This window comes from Curcuma longa, chromosome 2 (genome assembly GCF_044706935.1).
Source record: "Curcuma longa cultivar G26 ecotype Majalengka, Jawa Barat chromosome 2, ITB_CL_G26_1.1, whole genome shotgun sequence".
Classification (NCBI taxonomy): Eukaryota; Viridiplantae; Streptophyta; class Magnoliopsida; order Zingiberales; family Zingiberaceae; genus Curcuma; species Curcuma longa.
The window spans coordinates 2584822-2609545 of record NC_133862.1 but is presented as its reverse complement, the minus strand read 5'-3'; the positions used below and the strand labels follow the sequence as shown (position 1 = coordinate 2609545).

Here is a 24724-nt window from a genome sequence, read left to right as displayed (position 1 = left end):
ATGCTATCTATTAACAATGTTCATTATATATATATATATATATATATATATATTTCACAAGTCTCTGAGATTTAAGGAATTGACATTTTTCAAGGTTTTATCATTTTATCCTCTATCTAATGATATCATTATTTTATCTAGTAGAATATGATATGTAATTTTTTTTACTCAAGTAAAATGACCTTAGATGTTTGTTTTGACATTTTTTTTCGATGTTAATAATATGCTAAATATTATACTTTTATGAGTATTTTGAAGATTTTAAAAATTTAAGATTATGATAAGAAAATAGGGCATTTACTAATTTCTCATGTTGTAGGGTCAATCAATTAATTAATTATAATTTTATTTTAAATCTAGTATAATATTTAAAACTACTTATATTTAACATAACATATTTGTTTACATCGCATATTGTAGCGTACGTTAAAATAATGACTTCACATGTGTGCTATCATGTCAACGAATAGAACAACAATCAAATCGTTTTTATTTTCATTTTTATCCCACTAAGTGGGTTAGATATGTGATCCTGCTAGATTATTATGTTCTATCTTCTATTACATTTTTATTTTTATTTAAATAATTTTTTAATTATGTAGCTTTCTTCCTTTCTGGATTAATATATAATTTTATCAGGATTTCATATCATCTAATTAGGTTAAATAAATTATATTATATTATTTCTAATTCCTTTCTTCTTTTATTAACTATAGAGTCGGGCTTTTCCTCTCTCTCCTTTCTACTGCTCCATCCACCGCCCGATCGGATCGGCGATTCTATATGTCAATACACATTAGCGGAGAGTAGCACGGTCCTTGTGACCTCTTCAATTGTCAAGTTAGCGTTGGGCTGAGAGTTGAGCTCATGAGTGTGCGTGGAAAAGAGAATTGAGAGCTCGAAGAAGGTCTTTGCGTGTAAGAAAAAAACTCATCCCTTCACTCACCTTTACATACCCTTATATAGCTGGAGGAGAATAAGGCATATGTGGGCTGCCATGCAAGTCGGGAGCTGGCAGTGGTCGATGGAGAAGGGTTGGTCACCAAGGTTAATGGCGGAGTCGTACACCTAGTGTAGTCTGGTTGTTGGGTGGGCATCACCTTCAGTGCATATTGCTCCGTCAGGGACGATTATAGATTGTAGGGTATATACGACAGTCGCGATTGTCATGTGTGGTCAGAGGTTGAGGTCGAAGAGAGCAACTCGATCAAAATGCTTCTGCTCGGGTGGCTCCTTTGGGCTAGTACTGGATTGAGAGTTCGTTCGATTAGGGCCCAGAGAGAATGTTTCTGCTTGAGGATGTCTGTAGGCTAATTGACTCAGGCAGGCTACTCGACTCTAACGAATTCTCCCAATTACATCAATTAATAAATATATTTATTATGATTTAATATTATCTAACTAAGATATTTATTGATCACTTAAGTATATATTATATCATCTTAATATATTTTCAAAAGTTTTTTCTCAATAGTATAATTTTATTTCTTATTTTATATATCCTAGCTCGCATATTTGCACATTCCTTTAACATTTTTTATCTTTGTGTCTCTGGTGTTAGATTGCATGTACAATACAAAATTTAATTTACAAGTCTAAAATTTATTTTTTAACCTAATTGAATATAAAATTATATGTTAAAATAAATTACTTTAAAATTTTTTTGATATACATTGCAATCTGCTTATTACATGATATCACAACAAAATTATTGTTTCAATGTTGAGAATATAAAAACGTAATTGAATAATTCATGTGCTGGGTAAGAAAATTTTCAAACATGCTAAATTAATTAATTTTCTCTTTTAAAAAAAAATAGAGAAACGCTATTAGTAGTGTATCCAATCTTTAAAGAATATTACTTTGTCTTTGATTTTTTTTATTTATACTTACATGATAGTACAATTAAGTTTTTAAACATATTTTTTATTTGTTTTTTCGTCGGATATTATAGGTCTTTAAGTACAAGTTATATTTTAGGTGTTATGTATTTTAAATGTTATAAATACTATCAAATTATATTATAGATGTTATTAAATTATTTCTGCTTTAAAGTTGTATTTTTAAGCACTATAAAGTTTATTATAGGTTATTAAATTTTATTATAGGTGTTTAAGTTTTATTGTATGTGAAACTAAATTGTAACAGTCTATATATGATCATGCATACTACTACTTAACTCTTCTAATTTTATTTAAAATTATTGATAGTTAGCTAAATTATTAATTTTTATAATTTTTAGAAATGTTTTATAAAAAGAGTTTATTTAATTTTAATATTTTAAAATAAGAGGCTGTTAAAAATTTTATTGAGATAATTAGGATTTTTATTATGGTGCTACGTTTTTATTTATTTATTGCATGGTACCGGTTGGGGGAAATAAAAATATTTGCCATGGTACCATCGATCTTTGGGAATCATGCATATAAATTGGATTATTTTATTTAACAGTTCAATTTTTATTGGAAATATATTTGCTAACCTAATCCCAGAATTTAGTCATAACACTAAGATATAATTATGAAAAAAATAACACTCCAAGAACAATATTTTTCAATTGATAAAGATTTATCATGCTAAGCGTCATCACAATAATAATTACTATTATTATCACAACAAAAAAAATCATGAACTAGCGATGGAATTAGCGACGAAATTTTATTCCATTGCTATAATTAGCGACGGAATATAAATTTCCGTCGCTAATAATAAAATCTACGATGGATAAATATTTCCATTATGAATTAGCGACGGAGAGTTTAATTCCGTCGCTAGTTAGCGACGGATATTTAATTCCGTCGCTAACTAGCGACGGAAGTAAAATATCCGTCGCTAAATAGCGACGAAATTAAATTTCCGTCGTTATAATCGTGATTTAGGGTTGATTCTTCTCCGCGCGTTCTTTCTCTCTGCGATCTTCGTCCGACGCGCTAGTTCTCGACGAAATCGCGGTCTCCAGCTCTCCCTCCGGCGCTCTCCCTCCGCCTCTCCCTCAGCCTCTTCCTCCGGCGTTCGAACGTTCGATCGCTCCTCAGCGTCGCTCCGGCAGATCCTCGCGGCAAAGTCTCCTCCGGCAAAATTTTTGCTCCGTCACAGTCTCCTCTGGCTCTCCCTAAACGCTCGGTCGCCATTTTTGCTCCGGCACAGTCTCCATACTCCCGGCTTTCTCCCCAAAGGTAACCCCTCTGGCCATTTTTGACTGCCGACACAGTCTCCTTCGGCAGATAGTAATTAAATTTTAGAATTCACTTTTGGAATTAATAAGCTTGATTTAGTTCAATTTTAGGGTTTGTACGTGGTTTAGTTAAAAATTAGGGCTTGATTTAGTTCAAATTTAGGGCTTGATTTAGTTCATGCATATGACTAGTATTTCATGCCATCAAATTTCAAATGGAACTTGATAGTAATTGTCAGTCGCATACATGTATGTGATAAAGCATGAGTTGTGTGCCTTAGTTGGTGGTCTGATGACGAGAGAGATGAGAGTATAAGAATATGGAACCTTCTATTATTATTTGAATGTATGGTAATGCGGTATAGCTAAACTTAAGTGAAATAGATTAAACGTTTTTGTATTTCAAACCTCTGAATCAGTGTATATTGCCATATATGTTTATTTAAATTTGGTCTACTTTTTTGCATAAATATGGTTTACATATTTGAGTTAAGCTTGATTTAGTTCAAATTTAGGGCTTATACGTGGTTTAGTTTAAATTTAGGACTTGATTTAAGTCAATTGGAAAGTACTTGGAACACTATGTAGAAAATTTAGCGTTTGTAACTTGAAAGTAGATGACGTCAGTGATCGTAAAATAAAGTGACGGGCTTGATTTCAAACAAGAGGATGGATAGAGATCACATGTATGCTAATCTGTCGTTATTATCGATTAGATTAGACGACCGATTAGCGATGGAATAGAGTTTTGTCCGTCAATCATTGCAAATGTCGAAATAAAGTTTTCCGTGATGAGGATATATTTGCATATCTGTAGTTTTGTTCCAAACTACTAAGGTACTTTAGTACTTGGAACTTCGGCTGCTTCTTCATTCACATCTATCTGATGCAATCAATCACAATTTTGTGTAGATAAGTACCAACACCTCGAAGAGATGTTAAAGGCAGTGACATATTCCCAACTATCAGCTAAAATTTTGAACATCACATTGCATGTTATGATGACATTTGTCAAATGTTAGAGTTGTTTCATCACCAAATGACGATAGTTTCTACAGTACAAAGAAATTGGTATTTTCATTTTTGTGTAAACAATTGCATGATATATTAGAATGAAGACAGTGAACTGATTGATTGTAAAATTTGTGGTCACCCTCGCTACAAGCATCATAGTCGCATTGCAGGAAAGAAAAAGAAAAATATTGCATGGACCTTAACTATCAATTTTCTTATGCTTCCATCATCATCAGCATATGCAAGAATAATGTGTCATCCTTATGATTCCCCTGCATTAACAATATTTCCTACATTTGATGGAACCACGTTGTTAGATTGAGATTTTCTGCAGATGGATTTCAACCATTTGGTCAGTTAGGATAACAATATTCATCTTGTCCAGTTATTTTAACACCTTATAATTTACCGCTATGGATGTGCATGAAAGATAAATTTATGTTTCTGACTGTACTGATTCCAGGTTAGATATTTTCTTGCAACCTCTGATTGCCGAGTTGAATGATTTATGGAATGTAGGATTCGAGACTTATGATGTTGCAAGTAAAACGCTGCTTTATTATGGACAATTAGTGATTTTCCAGCATCTGAAATGTTGTCACATCTGGTAAATTAGCATGTCCACATTGCATGACAGAGTTTGATGCATTTTCATTACCATGCAGTGGAAAGGTCTCTTGGTTTAATAATCACCGTAAATTTTTGCCACTTGAACACCCTAAAGAAATAAGAAAAATTTCCTAAAGAATATTGTAGTTACAAAATTGCAACAAACTTGTCAGGATGTGCATTGGTTGGAAGAAAATAAGCATTTTTTGGGACCTGCCGTACTTTTTTATTGATTCGACATAAAAATGCAACAGTGATGAATGTTCATAATTTTAAAAGTATTGGTTAACAGACCTGAATTACATCAGAATGAAACAACAGAAAAATATCCAAAGGTTTGCTATACATTAGACAGAGAAGGTAAACAAACTATGTAGTTGGTTGAAATAGGTAAAATTCCCTGAACATGATTGTCATTGTTCGTGCAAAGACTTTTTGAAGGTGTATTATGACGACCGATATGCTTAAGCTTGATATATATTATGTAACGAACATCTACCAGTTCACCTACCTTATGAGGCACAATTAGGTGGTCCTGTTCAATATAGATGAATGTATCCCTTTGAAAGATTTTTGATAATATTCGAATAATTGAATTTCTTTCTGCTCATATTATTTTGCTAATAATGTCAACACGAGACATCGCAAGAATCCCAGAAATTATGATGATACGAATTGATCATTGCTTTCTATTTTCAAGTTTCCTGACAAACCATTTGGTGCTTCTAATTCAAGATGGTTAAAATTATAAAATTGATTAAATTTGAATCTGTTAATTTTTTATATAACTTTTCATCCATTTCAGGGTGAGCGATATTATATTCTGGTTACTACGTTAATGGTTTCAAATTCCACGTGACACAACGGGAATCACAAAGATTGACCTTTATTTATAAAAGGATCTATCAACAACAATAACTCAGAATTTGATTATTACGGGAGACGACCTGCCTTACCCATATTGTGCTAAAATGTTCTTGGTATGATCATTAGAATAAAAAAAACTCAACTACAATAACCCCTCCTTTTATCAACATTCGATTGTTCCTCCACTAGCAATCGACTATTATGTATCATTGATTCCTAAATTTATGATGCTTAATTTATGGACGTCAATTGACTGCATCATTCGACTATATATTTCTTCAAGCTATCACAAACATAAACCAGTAGTTAACTGATTATAACGCATCAGATTGCCATCAGTTCATTTTTTTTAAAACTCTGATTTTGTTTAATTGGTTTAACTGAATTTTATAACTGACATCAAATTGAATAAATCAAAATAATCAATATATTTTTAAAAAAAAATCAAATTTCTGAATTAATTGAATCTAATTTTCTAATTAAATTAGTTTGGTCAGTTATTTTGATTTAATCGAGATTGTGGGCACCCCTACTTATATCTCCGATCCACAAAGGATCAACTTATTGACATCTTCATCAAGTCGTTATCCAGATAATACTTTGATACAATAATAACCAAAGTTAACGTTCTACACCTCCAATTTAGTTTGCTGAGGGATAATGACGATAAAAATAATAGTCCAAGATGACAAACACAAATTGATTCTAATTGATAAAGACTTACCATTCTTAATGTTATTACAATCATAATAATAATAATTATTATTGAGATTGTGTACCATATTCACTATTTTGCCCACTTTTCTGTTCTCTTCTATGTGCTCTATCAGTGAATCATCACGAGTGCAACTCTCTAGCTCTGTGACATCTCGTTGGCGAGCAAGAGCATAATTAGGATTCAAAACTATCTGGGACTGACCGTCAACTATAATTAATATAATTAATTAATTAATTTAAAACTATAAATAAAATAAAAAGAATGTAAATATTAATTTTTTGAAAATATAGAATAAAAGTATTTAATATTCAATACATTCAAAATCATAGAATCAAATTGATTAATTATTATATATATAATTATCAATGTTTCCAATCAACTCCCGTTCAACGTAGATGATCTCATAGAATCTACTAAAAACTCTTCTTTCATCATGTTGAAAAGAGTTGTTATAACAAGTTTCATAGTTAAAAATACTCGTTGTATTGTTGTTGTAGAAATGAGAAGAGTTAAAACAAGGTAAATAAATCTGTCAATAAATAAATATATTAGATTCAATATATAAGTAAACGATATAATTATAATATATAAACTATAATAAATGAGAAAAAAATCACCTGTCAATCAAATTGTAGGTTCCTTATTTGTTTCAACTAATCTTCGACATAATTTAGAAATAGTTGATAAATTCTGAAATTTATCATGATTAGTAATATCAAGCTTATAGTGATCCAATTGCATTCTCAAGTGGTGTGAATCTTGTGCATTGAGAGGATACAAAAGCTTAAAGTTTCTTTAAGTTTGAAAGCACAACTAAACTTAAAAAGTTCAACTGCCTCATCCTTGAATCTACTATTAAGTTCTTCAACTTGAAAATCTATTGTAACAGTAAATACATCAAATCGATAGTGGTGCTCAAATGTGATTGAGTTATTTTGTTGACAAGAAAGGCCTATAACAGATTTATAATGAGCTTCCATATGAGGTATCTTAATGTCATACTTGGCACAAACTTCTTTCACATTACTAATTAGAAGAACAAATCCTTCTTCTCTCAAAGTATGAAGCAAAGTTTTAGTAGTTTAAACATAGTCCATTACATTTAAAATATTTGAGCAATGTTCGACAAAGCAGATTTGTTATCCTCATTATCTTTTTCATCAAGTGTAACATAAAAAGGAAATCAAAAGACTTTATCACAATTAACAAACCAATATCTTCACCACAGATGGAGTTAGAAGACTCATTATCCATCGTGCTTTCTAACATGGTAATCATAGAACTATTCATATCAATTATGTTGTCAATTGAGTCAAAGTTAGAACTCCAACAAGTTTTTTCAAGCCGTAGTAAATTTTAAATTTGATTACATCCTCTATCAGTATCACGCTCACCATTAGCTACTATATGCACAACTTAAATTCTATGAGTAGAATGTAACTCAGTATGACATTTAGGAGATGCATTAATGAGATTACAAATGGATACCTCTTTTTCAACAACTGCAATTAATGCTAGTTGAAGTCGATGATTGAAATGATGTACATAATATATACATGAATAATCTTTCAAGAAAAGAGCATGTAATTCATTTCAAGAGCCACACATATTGCTAGCACCATCATATCCTTGTCTCCACATGTTGTGATATGCAAGTAATGACCAAGAGCATCTTGCAGCAGTTGTAGCAGTCATATGTACAACGGCAAAGAACCACTATTATAAAAATCCATCAATATTCACAAATCTTAATACAATAGCCTTATGTTTAAACAAGAAGCATGAAAAGCAAAATGCATCATCTTTCAAAGGAGAGTACTACCAAGTAAATTTAACTTTGAAATTGCCGATTTTGACTTTTAACGAATTTTGTCGATGGATTCATTCTTAATAGGTTGATATGCCTCTATTTTAATATAAGTTCATCTAATTTCATTCTTTTTATTAACAAGATATTTCCATATCAGAGTATGTAATGCCGGATCAAGTTCAAGAGAACTAACAGAAATATCAATTATAGGATATTTGTTAGGTTGTTGATTATTGAAATTTGAGATATCAATATTGGATGGAGAATGCCCTTGACTTGTCGATATATGCTCTTTTGATAGTTTTTTTCTTCATTCTGAATTTTCTATATTAAAGTGAATAAATGTAGAAATTACCTAACTAGAAAAATCTAATAATCTAAAAAATTCTCAACAAAGAATTATTTTCCAAACTTCACAATTATTCAACTTTCAGTTATTTCTAATTAGAAAAATTGCAATACAAATTCAATAATAATTGTAACATCAATAATTCTCAAATATCACAATCAATGGATTATTTTTCCCAAAATTTGCAACAACAAATCTAAAAATCCAAACTTAAAAATTCATAAACATCATCACTCAATATTATCATAACTCAAATAATCATAACTAAATATTTGACATAATTATAGAATTATCAAATTTTATGTTAAATTCACATAATTTCAAGACCTACAATAATAAACCAACTAATAAACAATATTAGTGCAATATATGAGTTGAAAATTGAACTAAATCAAATGGATAAAATTCTCACTCGAGGCAACTCGCAAATCAACCAATAGAAGATGGAATCGAGCTTCAAGACTCCCAAAATCACAGTTAAATTGAGCGGGCAAAATTTCTAACAATCAACAACTTGAAAAACTCAAACCAAAGATTTGGGATCAAGTTGAAAACTCCTCAAAAATGAAACAAAATCAATTTGGGTCGTAGGAAGGTGGTCACGTGGTGGTTTTACCTAACTTTATCGGAAACTCAAAGAGAGTTGGTGGTCATGGTCGGGTTTGGTCGGAAATCTAGGGTTTGAATACACACAACCCACAACCGAAACTCTAGGAAATCACCGATGAAATGACAAAAATTGAAGGAGAACAGTTCGTGTATGATCTACACGGACTAGGGTTCATTTTCACCATGTCTTGTTCAAATATTTTGATTCAAGCCACAAATCGATGCAATAGGACCTAGGTTAGGATTAGACACCCCTTTTCGATAGTTTTTCAATGACAATTGATTAAAAATTAGAAGGAGGAGGGGCCTAACGGGAATGACCAATGAGTTTGTGCTGGGGCTGAAAAATAAATAAAATAAAAAATTATTATTATTTAAAAAATAGGTGGGGTTGGAGCTCACCCTAACCCAAGGGTGGCTCCACCTTTGATAGTGAGCAACTCTTCCGTGGCACCTCAAGATCGGCTCAAGGCATAAGGCCTATGGCTAAGGCCCTCTATTTTATTGGGCCCCTAATAATCCTAATGTCCTAATATTATTTATATTACATTTTTCCTTAATTAATTATTATTTTTAATTATATACTTTATTTTTTTTAAACCAACAGACCTTCTTCTTCCACACTAATATCTTATTTTTTTAATCATAGCCGACTCTTCCTCTTCCGCATTGATCTCTCAAAAACATGCACCCTTCCCCTCCCTTGTAGTCATCAAATCCCACACTCTTCCCCTCCCTCCCTGGTAATCCCACACCCTTTTCCTCCCTCATCAGTGATCCCATGCCCTTCCCCTTCATTGTTGGTGATCCAACTCTCAAAGGATGCCCTTCTCCCTTGTCGACGATTTCCCTTCTGTGCTCTTCCTTCCTCTTTCTTAATAGGAACAAGTAGTAGGGCCTCTTCATCAATTTGATGCAGAGTAGTGGTCCTCTTCCTCAATAGCAATAGGAAGCAAGGTTCTTCATCCATTCAATGCAAAGCAATGGTTAGCTTTAGTGCTATCAAACGAGTCAACTCATGGTGGGTGGATCGGCTCATCAAAAACTCATCATATGACTGGGCGGGGTTGTCCAACTGATCATCATCTTGATAGGTTGAAAATTTTCCAACCCAACCTAAGGTAAGTTGTGAGTTAGGTAGGCCAATTTACAAGACTACTAAAAAATAAAAATTAGATATAGAAAATATTAAAAAATTTAAATTTGAATTGTGATTAGGTAGGTTAAGCCCACAATCTCATTGAATTTTTTATTTTAATTTTAATTTTGAAAGAAATTTTTTTCTCAATCCACAGGCCAATCCAAGGCCACAAGCTCATTGAGTTTTCCACTTTAATTTTAAATTTTTAAAGAATTTTTTTCCTCAACCCACATACCAACCTAAGTCCACCATGGGTTGACCCGTGCAGGTCGTGGGCCCATATGGTGGCCCGCCTGAACCCGTCTTAAAATGAATTAATAAAATTTCAACTTAATCCGTTTAAATTATTTGATAGGATGAGTTAATCCGACGGGCCTAACCCAACTTGACAACTCTAGTTAGCCCTCTTCTTCCTCTTTAAGAAACCCTAGTAATTAAGGAAAGTAAAAAAATCGAAGCTAAATCGGCCGTTCTCATGCTTCTTAAGATCACGTTTCTCATTTTAATATCTACAATAAATCATAAGCTATTTCATTTTTGTTATAGTGTATTATTCTATATTTTTGATATTTGTAACTGAATCACTGTCGAATAGGGTTCTAGATTCTTTAATGTCAAAGAACGATATCTTATATAGTTTTTTAAATTTGGACCAATTATTTGTCTAGATGCTCATCATTTTTATAGATTTTCATTCTAATCAATCTAAATAAAAGTTAATATTTATTTATTATTTTATTATATTAGTTCAGGTAATAGTGTCAAATTTTAAAGTATTATTAAATTGAAAGTACAAGGCATAAATCAAGTTGTATTTTTTTTTTTAATTTTAAACATATTTATTTTGATAAAATTTTAGGGACCTATATTTTCTTTTTATATTATTTGAATAAAAATATGTTTATTAGAAAATATGATTTTGTATATGCAAAATGTATGAAAAATAGAAGAATTTATTCGATCTCAAATTGAATTTTAGTTAGAAGATAATACTTTATTAGTACAAAATAATTTGTCAAGAATTTTCTAAGGATCACATATCTCATTGGCTAAATATTAATATTAATGAAGAATATAATAATAATTGAGAAAAGATGAATTAATACACTAGGAAGATAAAATTTTTTTTTAATGATATTGATGAAACTATTATTTAAATATATATGATCCAACAGTCCAACATAATAGAAAAATATAAATATAAATATAATATATTTATTAGTTAAAAATGGTTTAATTAGAGAAACCAATTTATGTCTTTCAAATGATAAAAATTTTAGATATTTTTTTGCAATTCATATATATATCAAATTGACCAACATTTCATAAGAACTCAATGACTCATATTCAGCATGGAGTTCAAGGAATCACTATAAGGTGGACTAGATATAGAACCACAAACAAAATTACTACTAACAATAAAATCAACGCCACTATCTCTTGTAAGCTGTAGTACATCATCACCTAACCACATCTTTACCTTAGCTTTATTTGATCGATCACAAAATCAACCCTACCACTTCAAGCTTCTATCACCAACTACCACAATTCAAGAGACATTAAATCAGTATCTTCCAACCTAAACTGCAATCTTTACAATCACTTTAAAGATTTTCTAGTGTTACTCAAAATATTACCAACATACTATTTTTGGATTTATAGCATCATGTCCACTAGCACCACACCACACAATATTAACATGTAAAATACCGAAAATTTAGCCCTAATTAAAACAATACCTTAGAGCCTAATTTAGCCCAATCAAAGATCAAATGAGCCAGCCCAAATAAGGCCCAATTAAATCGTTAATGGTTATTGGATTAAAGGATATGGTTTTAAAAAGCGTTAACCCGAACCCATTAGGAATCCGGTGTAACAACAGTAACCGCGATTTCAATTGTTCCCGATCTCGCGACGCAGCCTCTCTTTCTTCGCTGACGCCGAGTTTACTCGCTGCCTCAACGCCGGTGCCGAGGACGAAGGAGAGCAAGGCGAATCGCCGGCGACCAGGGGTTCAACCGCTGAGGGCTTGGTCTCGCCGGGGCTGGGCTGGAAGCAGGTCAGTGGCGGCAACAATCGACGGCGATCAGCGCGGATAGGGAAGATCGGGATTGAAGGATACTTCCAGTAAGAGCCCGAATTCCTGTTTCGTAGGGATTCCTCTTGGATCTTTTAGGTTTTTCCGATTTTCTGAAGTTGGATTTGGGTTTACAGAATGATTTGGGGATTGATGTGGCGTTGATCGTGAAGAGGAGAGGATCGGAGCATTCGACCAAAGGTGGCTCAAGCGGGAAGTTCCTCTTCTCGCAGAACCCTACGCCGTCGATCCAAGCATTGATCTAACCATCGCCGCCATCCCTGGTTTCCCGATCGGTGGAAACAACTTGGTGCAGGACAACAACGTTGATTGAAGGAAGAATAGGAGCTTGATTAGGGTTCTATGAAAGGTGAGTCTCCTTTCTTGATCTAATTAGGAGTTGTAACAGATGAATTTTGGTCAGATTTATGGTTCTGTTTTATCTTGGACGGTTCGGTTAAGGATTTGATTTGTTGGTTGTAGTTTGAAACAAAGAAGTTCTTGGATCTCAGATCATTCTTCCATAGCCTGTCAAAAGGTTAGTTAATATAGTTCTTGTATTTGGTAAGTATTATGTGAATTGATGAATTCTATTAGTTGGTTTTGGTTGATCAGTTGTCAAGGTTAGATATGTTGGGAGTTATCCTGTTGGATCAGTTGTGGAGGATGGGATCTGTTCGTGAGCAGCGCCATCCTATCTTGAGGGGAGTTTTTGACTTGATTTTGATTCTTGCTTTGTGTGTAGTTGGATTAGGTGTTTAGTGATCGTTATAACCTAGAATCGGTTACTGTTTGATTGGATTGAGATTGATGTTGGATCGTTGTTGTGGGAATTGATTGGGTTGGTGGATTGACCTTACTTGGTGGGTTTCAATTGAATAATTGAGTTGCTCTTGATTATGTAGTTGATCTGTTCCTGTAAAGATTTCGGTTAGGAACCTTAATAGGGTTCGTTGGTTTATTATTTAGCTATTGTTGGAGTGTTTGTTGGTTGGGTTTGACCTAGAATTAGGGATTATAATGGTTTGATTTAATGGGATGTTAAAGGCACATTGAGGGAGCTAGGTTAAAGTTAACCTAAGTGTGAATATTGGAAGCTAGGTGAATTCGGTTGTTTAAGTGTGAGTTTAGTCTATATTAGGAGTTTATATTGGAGGGTTATGTGATTGTTGAATAGCTATTGTTAGATTAGGTTAGATTAGATATAATTTAAGCTAAGTGTTGTATTGTTGTTCATTTCAGGACCTTGATTTGATTTGGTCCTAATATACACGGAGTGTTACACTTTCTGGGGGTTCTATTGTTGACGATCATTTGATTCAGGTGGGTACCCTGCACTTGGTCACTACAGGTGTTCTTTCAGTGCATGATTTATTGTTGTTGATACTATCCTGTTGATACCCCTGCTACTTGTACCATTTATCTAGTTGATACCTTATGATATTCGTTGTTGGATACTTTCTAGTTGACCTTTGATATGGTTTGATATTATCCTGTTGAAACTCCTGATACTTAGGTGTGTTATCTAATTGATACCTTTTGATACTTGTTGATTGATACATGCCTGCTGACCTTGATTGATCTATCTATTGATAGTACAGTTTCAAATTGGTATCGTTGACCTATGTTGACACATCTTGATTCCTATTGAACATGCTGATTAGTTGTAACTATTACATGTTGAGATGATCATCATAACATCTACATGCTAGAAGTAGGTGTTGTTGCTTGTTGTTGTTGTTATACCTCTCACTGCCTGTGTGGGTGAGAGCATTATAGTACTGCCTGTGTGGGTGCTACGCACTACCTGTGTGGGTGCGATCATTATAGCACTGCCTATGTGGGTGCTACGCATTGCCTGTGTGGGTGCGACGCATTGCCTATGTGGGTGCGATCATCTTAGCACTGCCTGTGTGGGTGCAATCATCTTAGCACTGCTTGTGTGGGTGCAATCATTAAAGCACTACCTATGTGGGTGCTAGCATGCATTTGCTGTTATATTATACTACATTGTTGTTTGCAGCATCGTTATATGTGACTGTTGCACTTGTATGTTATATGATTGTTGCACTTGTATGATATATGACTGTTGCACTTGTATGATACATGACTGTTACGTTGTATGCCATGACATGCATTGCATGATTTTACATGATTCATATACCTGTCACATAGTATTGATCTTCTTTTATTACCTCAGTTGATATATCATGTTCTATTACCATGATTCCTGTTACCTGTTGATTAATATTTACCTTTCCTTATTTATCCACGGTAGAGATTGTATAATATCTTCTGTATTTCTGTTGTTATAACTCCTGCTGATATTTATCTTTACATGCACTTCTTTCCTGTACCCACTGAGTATCTGATGCTCACTACCCAGACCCTGGGGTTGCCTTGTTTCCTCCCCAGGTAGCAGATAGGATTTACTTGGAGCATGGAGATTCTGCCAGGCTACTTCCATCTCACAGTAGGAAAGCTTATATGATTTGGTTGGTATTGTTTCTAGTTGTATTTGATGTGTGGATTTTATTCGTGGACTTGTAGTGTATGGTGTGTATCTTAGATTGGTTTTATATGCGTGGTTGTGGTGTGGATTTGATATTGTTTTTGCTGCTAAACTTGTGTTGTTTTGTGAATTTGTCGTATACATGTTTCGGTTTTTGGGTATATGTAATAGGTTAATAGTATTTGGTCGTGTGGGCCTTTTACTTTATTTGTTGTGTGTCTGTGCTATGTGTTGAAGGACGTGTAGTCTTTATTGCGGCCATGTAGGCCTGTATATGTATATTTGTATTCAGGAAATGTCATTGTTACAAGGGAGATATTGTCGAAATTTTTCAAACGGCCTCCCAGGACGTGACAAAGTACCTCACCAATCAAGACATAAGACCAATTGAACCATATAGCATGTCATCCAACTAAATCAAAAATGTCAACCTACATAATATCAGATGAATAAATGTCTACATCCCAAAAGAAAAAGTCAGGATTCAAAACATCAAGACACACCCATTTTTTTTATCCTAAAAAATGTCAGCCCGCATAATATCAGATGAATAAATTTCTACACCACATAAGAACAAGTCAGTATTCAAAACATCAAATCACTCTCATTTTTATCCTCTAGATACTCTTCAAACAACACCTTCTTGTGCTTTGAGGATTCCTGACCGTAAGCTCCAATAAGAAATTAATAATCTCACCTAGGGCTAACTCTATCCACTAGTAGATATCACCTAGGACACATGTAATCTTGACGAAACTACTACTAAACTAATAGTATTGGTGTAAGCATGATAAAATTAGTCATGTGCAATATAAACTGTCATAAGTTTCATTGAACTCCCAGCATTTGGATCATACAGTTAGGTAATATCTGACTAAGCTATATGGAAGTTTGTTGAAAAATAACTTCAATTACGTAAAATATTACTCTGAGATTTTCTAAATTTTGCCAGCTATGTTTTATTCATGTTATATCAAAAAGATTTAACCGACAAGGAGGAATCACTTGCCGACACAGTACAATATATATTGGGATCAGGTACCACTTATCAGATACATATTAACCATCTAGCTAGTACAACAACTTATCCTCTTAGCATAACGTAATACCATGATGATACAAGATTTAATCTCAGCTTATACTCCTACCCTTTCTTATACCAACTCTGATTTAGAATCGTCCCTTAAAATAGCCAATTAAAGTGATTCTCACTGTAAGATGTTTTTAAACTATAGAATCCCGTGCTCAATGAAAGTAAACCCTAGATCTATTTCTAGTTCAACAAATGTCTCGATGGTCGAACAAAAAAAAATCCAATAAATACACGATTGCCTTCCATCTTGAATGCAAAAAGTGTTTTCTGAATATTAAGTCATACATTTTCCTGACAATAACCTCCACTGCTGGGCCACTTTTTGCTTGACACTATGACTATTAACTTATTCACGCAAAATCTCATTTTTTTTCTAGTCTAATCAGTTTTGAAAAACTAAATCTCCTCTTTGTCTCAACTAATATTTACCAGAGTTCCAATACTTCTTTTACACATGTAACCAAAAAGAATTTATATATACATTTAGCTAAAGCATATATTAATTAACATGTAGACACTAAGATGCACTTCCCAACCTACTGAAACCTTCATCACTTCGCCCTTCATAACCTATCTCATGAAAAATTATGTATACGCTTTAACTCTCGGCTAGTTTGACTTAATTCATCTTCCTCACAGTTACATTCCCACTGTCCATATATAATGTTGTTACTATGAAAATGGTCTTTCTCTTTCCGATTATCTTAATGATTAACATCAAGTCTAATAATACATTCACTTCTAAATATACCTAACAATTTAAGTCAATTGGTAGAAAATCAACCAAAAGAATTCACATGTACCGAGACGAAGAAAGTTGAATTAACTATATATCATCTCCAGAGCTCGAGAACCCTGTCCCCCAACTGGAGGATTACGGATCTGCTCTCGACTATCCACAACATCCTCAGAAATCTCTGACTCCACCAGAGTAGCAGGTCGTCTCGGTGGTCAACCACACCCTCAGTTTCTTTTTTTTTATATAGGGGTCATTTAAATAATACCTAGTAACACAACTACTACGAAATTCTAGGAGAATGAATAAATATACTAGAAATTCTACTTACAATGCTTGGAGAATTATGTCGTTGTCAGTCCCATCCCACAACCTAGATCAAGTAAACCAAAATGCGACGAAAAGAAATCCAAACAAAATAATATGTATTTTATAACCTAGGACTCAACTTAATATACTTTGTTACCAAAGCAATTGTTATCAGATAAACCAAAAATGCAATGACAAATCCACAAGAAATTCTAAGCTCTGATACCAAAATAATTGGTATCAGATAAACCAGAAATGTCACGACAACAGCAAAAGAACTAAAAAGGACTTCGCAATCTTGGCTCTAATACCAAAATAATTGTCACGTCCCAGGAGATGGCTGTCCGAAAAATTTTGACAGCATCTCCGCTGTAACAATTCTGTTGGGTTGCAAGGGTGCAAACATAGTCCCACATCTAAAACACATGGAAAAGATCATGAGTTTAAAAGGATGAAAGATATCTCCATTGGTATGAGACCTTTTGGGGAGAGCTCAAGAATAAAGCCATGAGGATTTAGGCCCAAAGTGGACAATATCATACCATTGTGGAGATGCGGACCTCCTTGGGGACCCAACAAGTGGTATCAGAGCGAGGCCGCTCTTCATCGGACTAACCGCTAGAAGAGCTATGATCCAGATCTAACCATGTGGGTTAAACCTTAAATAAAGGAAGTAGATGATCCCGTATCTGAATCAAGAGGACTAGATACCAAGCAGGAAGTCCTAGTAGGTCGGGTGGACCGAGGGACAGGAAGTCCTGGTTGCGGCTGGGCAGGAAGTCAAAGTAGGTTGGGTGGACCGAGGGGCAGAAAGTCCTGGTTGCGGCTGGGCAGGAAGTCCTAGTAGGTCAGGATGGATCGAGGGGCAGAAAGTTATTGTGGGTCGAGGATTCGGACATCAAACGGAGACTTTCCGTTTGAGGGGGGTCTGTGGTCCTTTGTTTGAGGGGGGGGGGGATTGTTGGGTTGCAAGGGTGCAAATATAGTCTCACATCTAAAACACATGGAAAAGATCATGAGTTTAAAAGGATGAAAGATATCTCCATTGGTATGAGGCCTTTTGGGGAGAGCCTAAGAACAAAGTCATAAGGATTTAGGCCCAAAGTGGATAATATCATACCATTGTGGAGATGTGGACCTCCTTGGGCACCCAACAAATTCAACATTCCTCAGTATATAATAACATAGGGCCTATCTGGCCGCTCAACAATACAATACATGAATTTTTGTATCGCTAAACAACCTGAATAAAGGCTCACACGGCCATAACTATTCCAAACACATGCAGGTAACATACTGTACCATCATGACAACATGTACAAGTCGTAAAGCAACACAGCAAAGCAACGATAAACTCTACAAGTCTCCGAAAACATATACAACGCAACGAAATCATATAATATCCACATCCATACCATGCGAATCATAAACGCATGGTCCAAATTCATACAATGCGAATTTAAGTGCCAAAAACCACTCTCCGATGAAATCCAACAAAACATATAGAATAACGACAAACACTCCAACTATGAGATGATATGGGACAAACTGGCAGACCTCCAAGCTCCAAGCAACGTCCTTATCTGCTACCTAGTGAGAAAACAAGGAAATCCTAGGATCTGGGTAGTGAGTATATAATACTCAGTGGATACTAGAATAAAAATGCACAACAACATATAGGATAAGGCAACAGGATATCAACATAATGAACAAAATCAATATACTACGTACAACAACAGATATCATGCAATACAAACACAACCAAGTGCAACAACCACAGTCATATACCCACAAGTGCAACAATCATAAATGCAAAAGACAACTACCAACAAATGCATGCACATATTATATGCATGATCACTATCTGCACTCGCCATCCCCAGACACTCACCCAGTGTAGTGAACTGGGGCACACGATAGGAAAGCTACACACGCTCTATCAACAAACCACTACTAATCAAGTGGGGAGCGGGCATGATCAAGAGGGTTATGCGATATTTATACCTTCGCCCTCATCTTCTTCGTCCATCTCAAGATCCCCATCATCATCATAGTCTGAGTCGGCATTGGCAACTACGTCGTTAATTAACTGGAAGACCCCCGAGCGCTTCCGTTTCCTCTTATTGGTTCCCCCTTGTCTTAGCTCTTGGAAGCGGCCATTTTCCTTTTCCCAGAAGAAGAACCAGCAACCATCGTGATTGGATCTTTTTTGGCTACTAGCTTTCCCTTCCCTTTGAGACCCTCTTCGCGCTTGTCACGACGCGACCAGCCGACAACTTCCTCTGTGCCTGCTAACTGCGAACCGCCGGAAGCCCTCTCCACGAGCAGAGGACAGCCGACGACAGCATATCACGAGTCCCCTTCACACGGCCAGGGCGGTCGGCGATGGCGGCTCTCTGGCGGCTCTCTGGCGGATGACAAGCGATGAAGAATAGCATTGCACCGCGGGGAAGGAGGAACAGGGCGTCGCTGGCGTTCGCAAGACTCGACTCGGTAAAAATTACAATGAATAGTCGCACGATTGCTTTTCTAATGAGGAGCTACAATATTTTTAATCCGGGGCTAGGGTTTGGGCGATTTCGGATCACACGGCGGCTAGACTGGACCGACTTCTTAAACCTAAATACTATAGCGAACCGGCACTGTAGCAAACTAGATTTGTTTTTGGTTCGCTTGGTTTACTAATCAAATGAACTCCAATTTGATCCAAATCAGTTTTGTTCAATTCGTCTTCCCAAGATGAAGCTTTTCATTGCATCCGTTCTGACAAAATCTCTTCCATGATGAACCAAACCAAGTTAATTCAATTTGGTTCAAAACTAAACCCTTTGGTTCACTAACCAAACGACCTCTAATTTGAACGAAATTTATTTGTTCATTTCATCTTCGCAAGATGAGTTCCAATTTTCTCGTATAGGTTCCTTGTCATGGGAAACACCTTCTCCCTCTCTTAGGGTAGGGGGAGATCCCCCAAATCTCAGATAATCCAAACAAGAGCCCCATGGGTTCTTTTGTAGTCTCCAAAACTTTCCAAATTCATTGAAGCTTTCCTAAATTGTTGGGATCTACCACTATTCCATAAAATGTCATTTTGGGGCCCTGGAAATTGGGTTTGTATGGGTTTCACCCTGAACATAACTTGTAGATCTCTGAATTATCTTAGATTTGATAGGTTATGAGCCTCGTTGTTCAACTTGAGTCAAAAGTTATGTCTGTTTGAAGTTTGGTTTGCTGTTTCACATTAATGGGCCACCTCGGGATAGAAAGCGACATGGTCGTGCCAGATGACATGGCTCAGGCATGTTAGAAGCTATATATCATTAGGATATAGGGCGTGCTGGAGGCTGTGGACTTGTTGGTTGCTTTGTTTCATGCCCAATTTTGCCTAGAGGAACACACACATGTCATGAGATATAACCAGAGTGTATTCCATGCTATGGATTCTCTTTCCAAGGCCTTTTTACTCCAATAAAATTCTGGTTTCACATCCTATCAATAAAAACATATAAAGAGTAGATCTCCAAACTACAAGGATAAAATCAATGCAAAAGAAGTGACAGTATACATGATATGATGATATAATGAACAATATGCATGCAAAAAATATCAAAAACTAGGTATAAAACATGTACATCACCTTTACTTCCTGTTCCTATCAAGGGAGAGGAAGGAAGAGAGAGGAAGGGAAATCACCGATGAGGGAGGAGAAGAGCATCCTTTGAGAGTTGGATAACCGATGAGGGATGGGAAGGGTGTGAGATGACAGATGAGGGAGGGAAAGGGTGCATGATCATTGGCACGAACAGATCCAGTAAGAGGTTGTCCTAGGCTATAGCTCAACCTAATTTTTTTATTAAACATACATATTAGGGTTAGGTGGAAGCAAGACACTTTGCACTGATTAATCCTCGATTAATTCAACATTTACAGTTGGATATAGCCAAAAAGAAATAGAAAAGTTTCATCTCCATCACATGCAAATTTAAATGCCACACTTCATTCATAAAAAAGACAAAATTATTAGTTTATACTTAGAGAGTTAAATTGAGCTAATATTTATTTTATCTAAGCTTATTTAATAAAGTAATTGATTCATTGATTGACTATTACTTATTTATTTATTTGATTATTATTTTGTTTCTTGTTTAAAGATACAACTTGAACTATTTTAAAATAAAATATCAATATGCTACAACAAAGGAAAGACATTGATATCCTCTTTTTTAAGAAGAGAGATCGTCAAACTAGTGAAAGCACTTCAATTCCTATAGTCTTTATAATGCAACATCAATCTAGTGAAAGTCTTCCAATTCTTAGTGCCCAAATTCCTTCAATTTTCTCTCCTAGCGATGACCATCAATCATCCTCTATTTATATTGAACGAGATTTGGAAAAAAGGAAATAAATATGTGAATATTATGTTAATGTATGAGATGAGATAAGTTGTTCATATCTAAAGATGGGGTCTTATTAACCAAATATGTTGGAGTATTCGAGTATAATATTTGAAAGTTAAAATAGTAGATTTTTAAAAAAAATGATTTAAAAAATATTATTAGTTGAAGTATTCTCCTTCAATAAATAAGACATATTATTTTTATTATTTTCTTTTTCTGAATGATGTTAATTCATCTAATATCTCAGCACTGGTTAATGAAAGATTTGACAATAAGAAAATTATAAATTAAGGAAAAGTATGTGCATTTCTTTCTTATATTGGTTTTGCAGCTTTTTCGCCTCATATTATGTATGAGAGAAGGGTTGATAATATGATACATGCCCAATCTAAAAAGGAAAAGGAACAAAATCATTTGTGTTTGAGGACCTCAATTGTAACTATTTGTTGGCTAGTTGATGCAGGGGTGATGCATGGGGAGTCGAACTTTAACGGATCATAACTTTTGACTCGGATATCAGAATGAGACACGGTCAATTGCTAATCGAAGCTCTTTCAGAGACTTTTATTTGGTATTGGGTAAAACTCATACTGGCCCACTTTTGGACCCATCCAACATCGTTTAGTGCTCCATTTGTGGCTCTAAATTTATTTTTTACTATTTATAGTAATTTTCTATTTTTATTTTATTTTTATTGTATTTTTTACTTTTTTAAGTTAGGATTTTGATTTACAACCTATTTATAGCCATGTTTAATCTTTTACAGCCAATTTGGTTGATTAAATAAATTTTTTTTGATAAAAATCCTAGAAGCGGTGTTGTCGCGACTTTCTACTCGTTTTTCTAATTTCTCGAACTTGTTCTCTCTATAATTCTTCTCCAATCTTCCGCCTCCAGAATAATCACTATTCTATCCGGCGTCACTAGCACTTCAATATTGTGCCTTTAGAGGTAACGATGAATCTCTATCTTTATCTAATTGTGGAAATTTTGTTGAATTGGTGAAGGCTTTTACAAAAATGAGTATATAAATAGATGAAGTTGTACTTAAGAATGCTCTAAAAAATGTCCAATATATCAATCCAAAAATTCAAAAAGAGATTTTACATATTGTGGCTAACAAAGTATGATAGATGGTTTGTGAAGAAGTTGGATATAAATGACTATGTATTCTTGTTGATGAAGTAAGAGATATATCTAAACATGAGCAAATAGTCACTATCTTAATGTTTGTGAACAATTATGGGATTTTGGTAGAAAGATTCTTTGCCATCAAAAGTATTAGTGATACTACCTCATTGAATCTGAAAAAGTGATACCAAATGTTCTTATTTATCATGACCTCCAAATTAAGAAAATCAGAGGCCAAAGATATGATAGTGCTAGTAATATGCATGACACATGGAATGGACTTCAAGCATTATTTGTCTGAGATTATCCCTATGCATATTATGTGTAGGACTGATGCATATGATAGAAGGGAGTTAAATATTGCACTTTGTACGCCTTCAAAAATCGTTCAATTTAAAACTCGTACAGCAAAAAGTAAAGAAAGAGACACAGTTCTTTTTTTTACTCGGTTCGCAGCCTCGTGGCTACTACTCCAAGACCTACAGTCACGTTGACTGCTTTCACTGGGCAATCACTATTAGCCTTCTTCTCAAGAGAAGAAGGTTCATTTCTTTACAAAGATAGGGTTTGGTAACAACCTTACCAACCCTTAGGATATTAAAGCACAAATAGAAATGAGTACAAAAATCAACATAACTAACTAAACGTTATCAAATGCTAGGCTCGTTTAAGCTCGTAGCAGTGTTGCATCATTGAATCTTGCGTGCAACATTTTGGAGCTTGAGAAGCATGGAGAACTTTGGAATTAAGTATAGAAATCTATGTTTGAGATTTTGGTCGATAGCTTCTTTATAGATGACTCCGGGCACCTAGATGCACATCTGAGCGCCTCCACCGAAGCCTATCCAATCCGACCTCATCGATGAGTTAGCCACCCTCGGGTGCTTGGACTGCTGACATCTTTACCACTAGACGAAACTTTATCTGATTATGACTTATCCATCTCCGAGCACCTGGACTTGCTTCTGGGCACTTCGAACCAATTCGGGCATCCAAAATCCTCAATTTCGGTCAACTTCAAATTACGTTCCCTGCATCATAGTGTTAGCACAAGCAAGTAATTATAAGTATTGACAACTCTCCAACTGCCCGATCCAACTTAGGATTTCACAGGAAATCAAAAGTTGAGATCCTAAGTTGGATCGATGTCTATTACTCTCTTTCTAAGAGTGCGTCCTTACTACTACATTCGGGAGAGTCTATCTGGTGCCAAACCTTGGTCCACCCAACTTGTTTGGACTGTTGCTTAGTTTTGATCTTGACCCGCAGGACTTTCTGCTAGATCTCAGGTCCTTGACCCGCCTAGCTTCCTACCTGGTGTCCTCGACTCCCAGGGCTTGCTGCCTAGTATCCTCGACCCCCAGGTCTTCCTTCCCCACATCCTTGATCTGCCAGAACTTTCTCAATCCTTCCAACCAGGACTTCCTTGCCAAGCTTCTAGCTAAGACTTTCCTTAGCCTCCAACTAAGACTTTTCTAATTGTGATCCTTGCACATTTAATTAAGCTCATTAGATCATAACATAATCTTAACTTTGAACCATTTTCCATTATCAAACACAGGTTTGATTATCTGGTGTCCCTGCACTAATAATCTTTCCCTTTTTAATTATAACAACTTAGTTCAAAGTTAAGTATCAACATATTGAAACCATTTCAAAAGCACTTAGCATTAAAATACATTTGTAATAAAGTCAATTTTCAAAAACTTTTTCAACAATCTAATTTTTTTTTTAAAAAAAAAATTTCCCCTTAACTTAATATCTCCCCCTAAAGTTAATGTTTTAAGGATATAGTTATCAAGAATGCTCCCCCTGAAATTAAGGAGGTTTTTCACTTGACTTTGTAAAAACACCTAGCTTTAAACCTTAACTTTATCATATACTCTCCCCCTTTGACATAATCAAAATAATTAAATTTACTAGGGAGAAAGTATTAAGGTGGAAAAGAAATTGCGAGATAAATTTTTCACTAAGGTTTTTGAAAAGGAAATTTTGAAATACAATAGCTTGAAAAAAACACTTTGAAATACTACATAACCTTTCAAGAATGTGTAAAAAAGAGAACAATATAATTGATAACACAGATGAAATGATTTTGACAATGAAGAACTTAAATGCTTAAAAGAATTCTACAGTCCAAACATGCATGATTTGAAACAAAAAATGATTAACTCTAA

General features: G+C 34.7%; 1 long non-coding RNA gene across 1 annotated transcript; it reads left to right on the top strand.

The window, feature by feature from the left end:
- Positions 1 to 12221: 12221 nt before the first annotated feature.
- LOC141822499 (uncharacterized) lies at positions 12222 to 15190 on the top strand. Its single transcript, XR_012601266.1, has 5 exons — positions 12222 to 12419; positions 12507 to 12739; positions 12853 to 12907; positions 13612 to 13692; positions 14785 to 15190. It is a non-coding gene; the product is annotated as an uncharacterized LOC141822499 (long non-coding RNA).
- The last annotated feature ends 9534 nt before the right edge of the window (positions 15191 to 24724 follow it).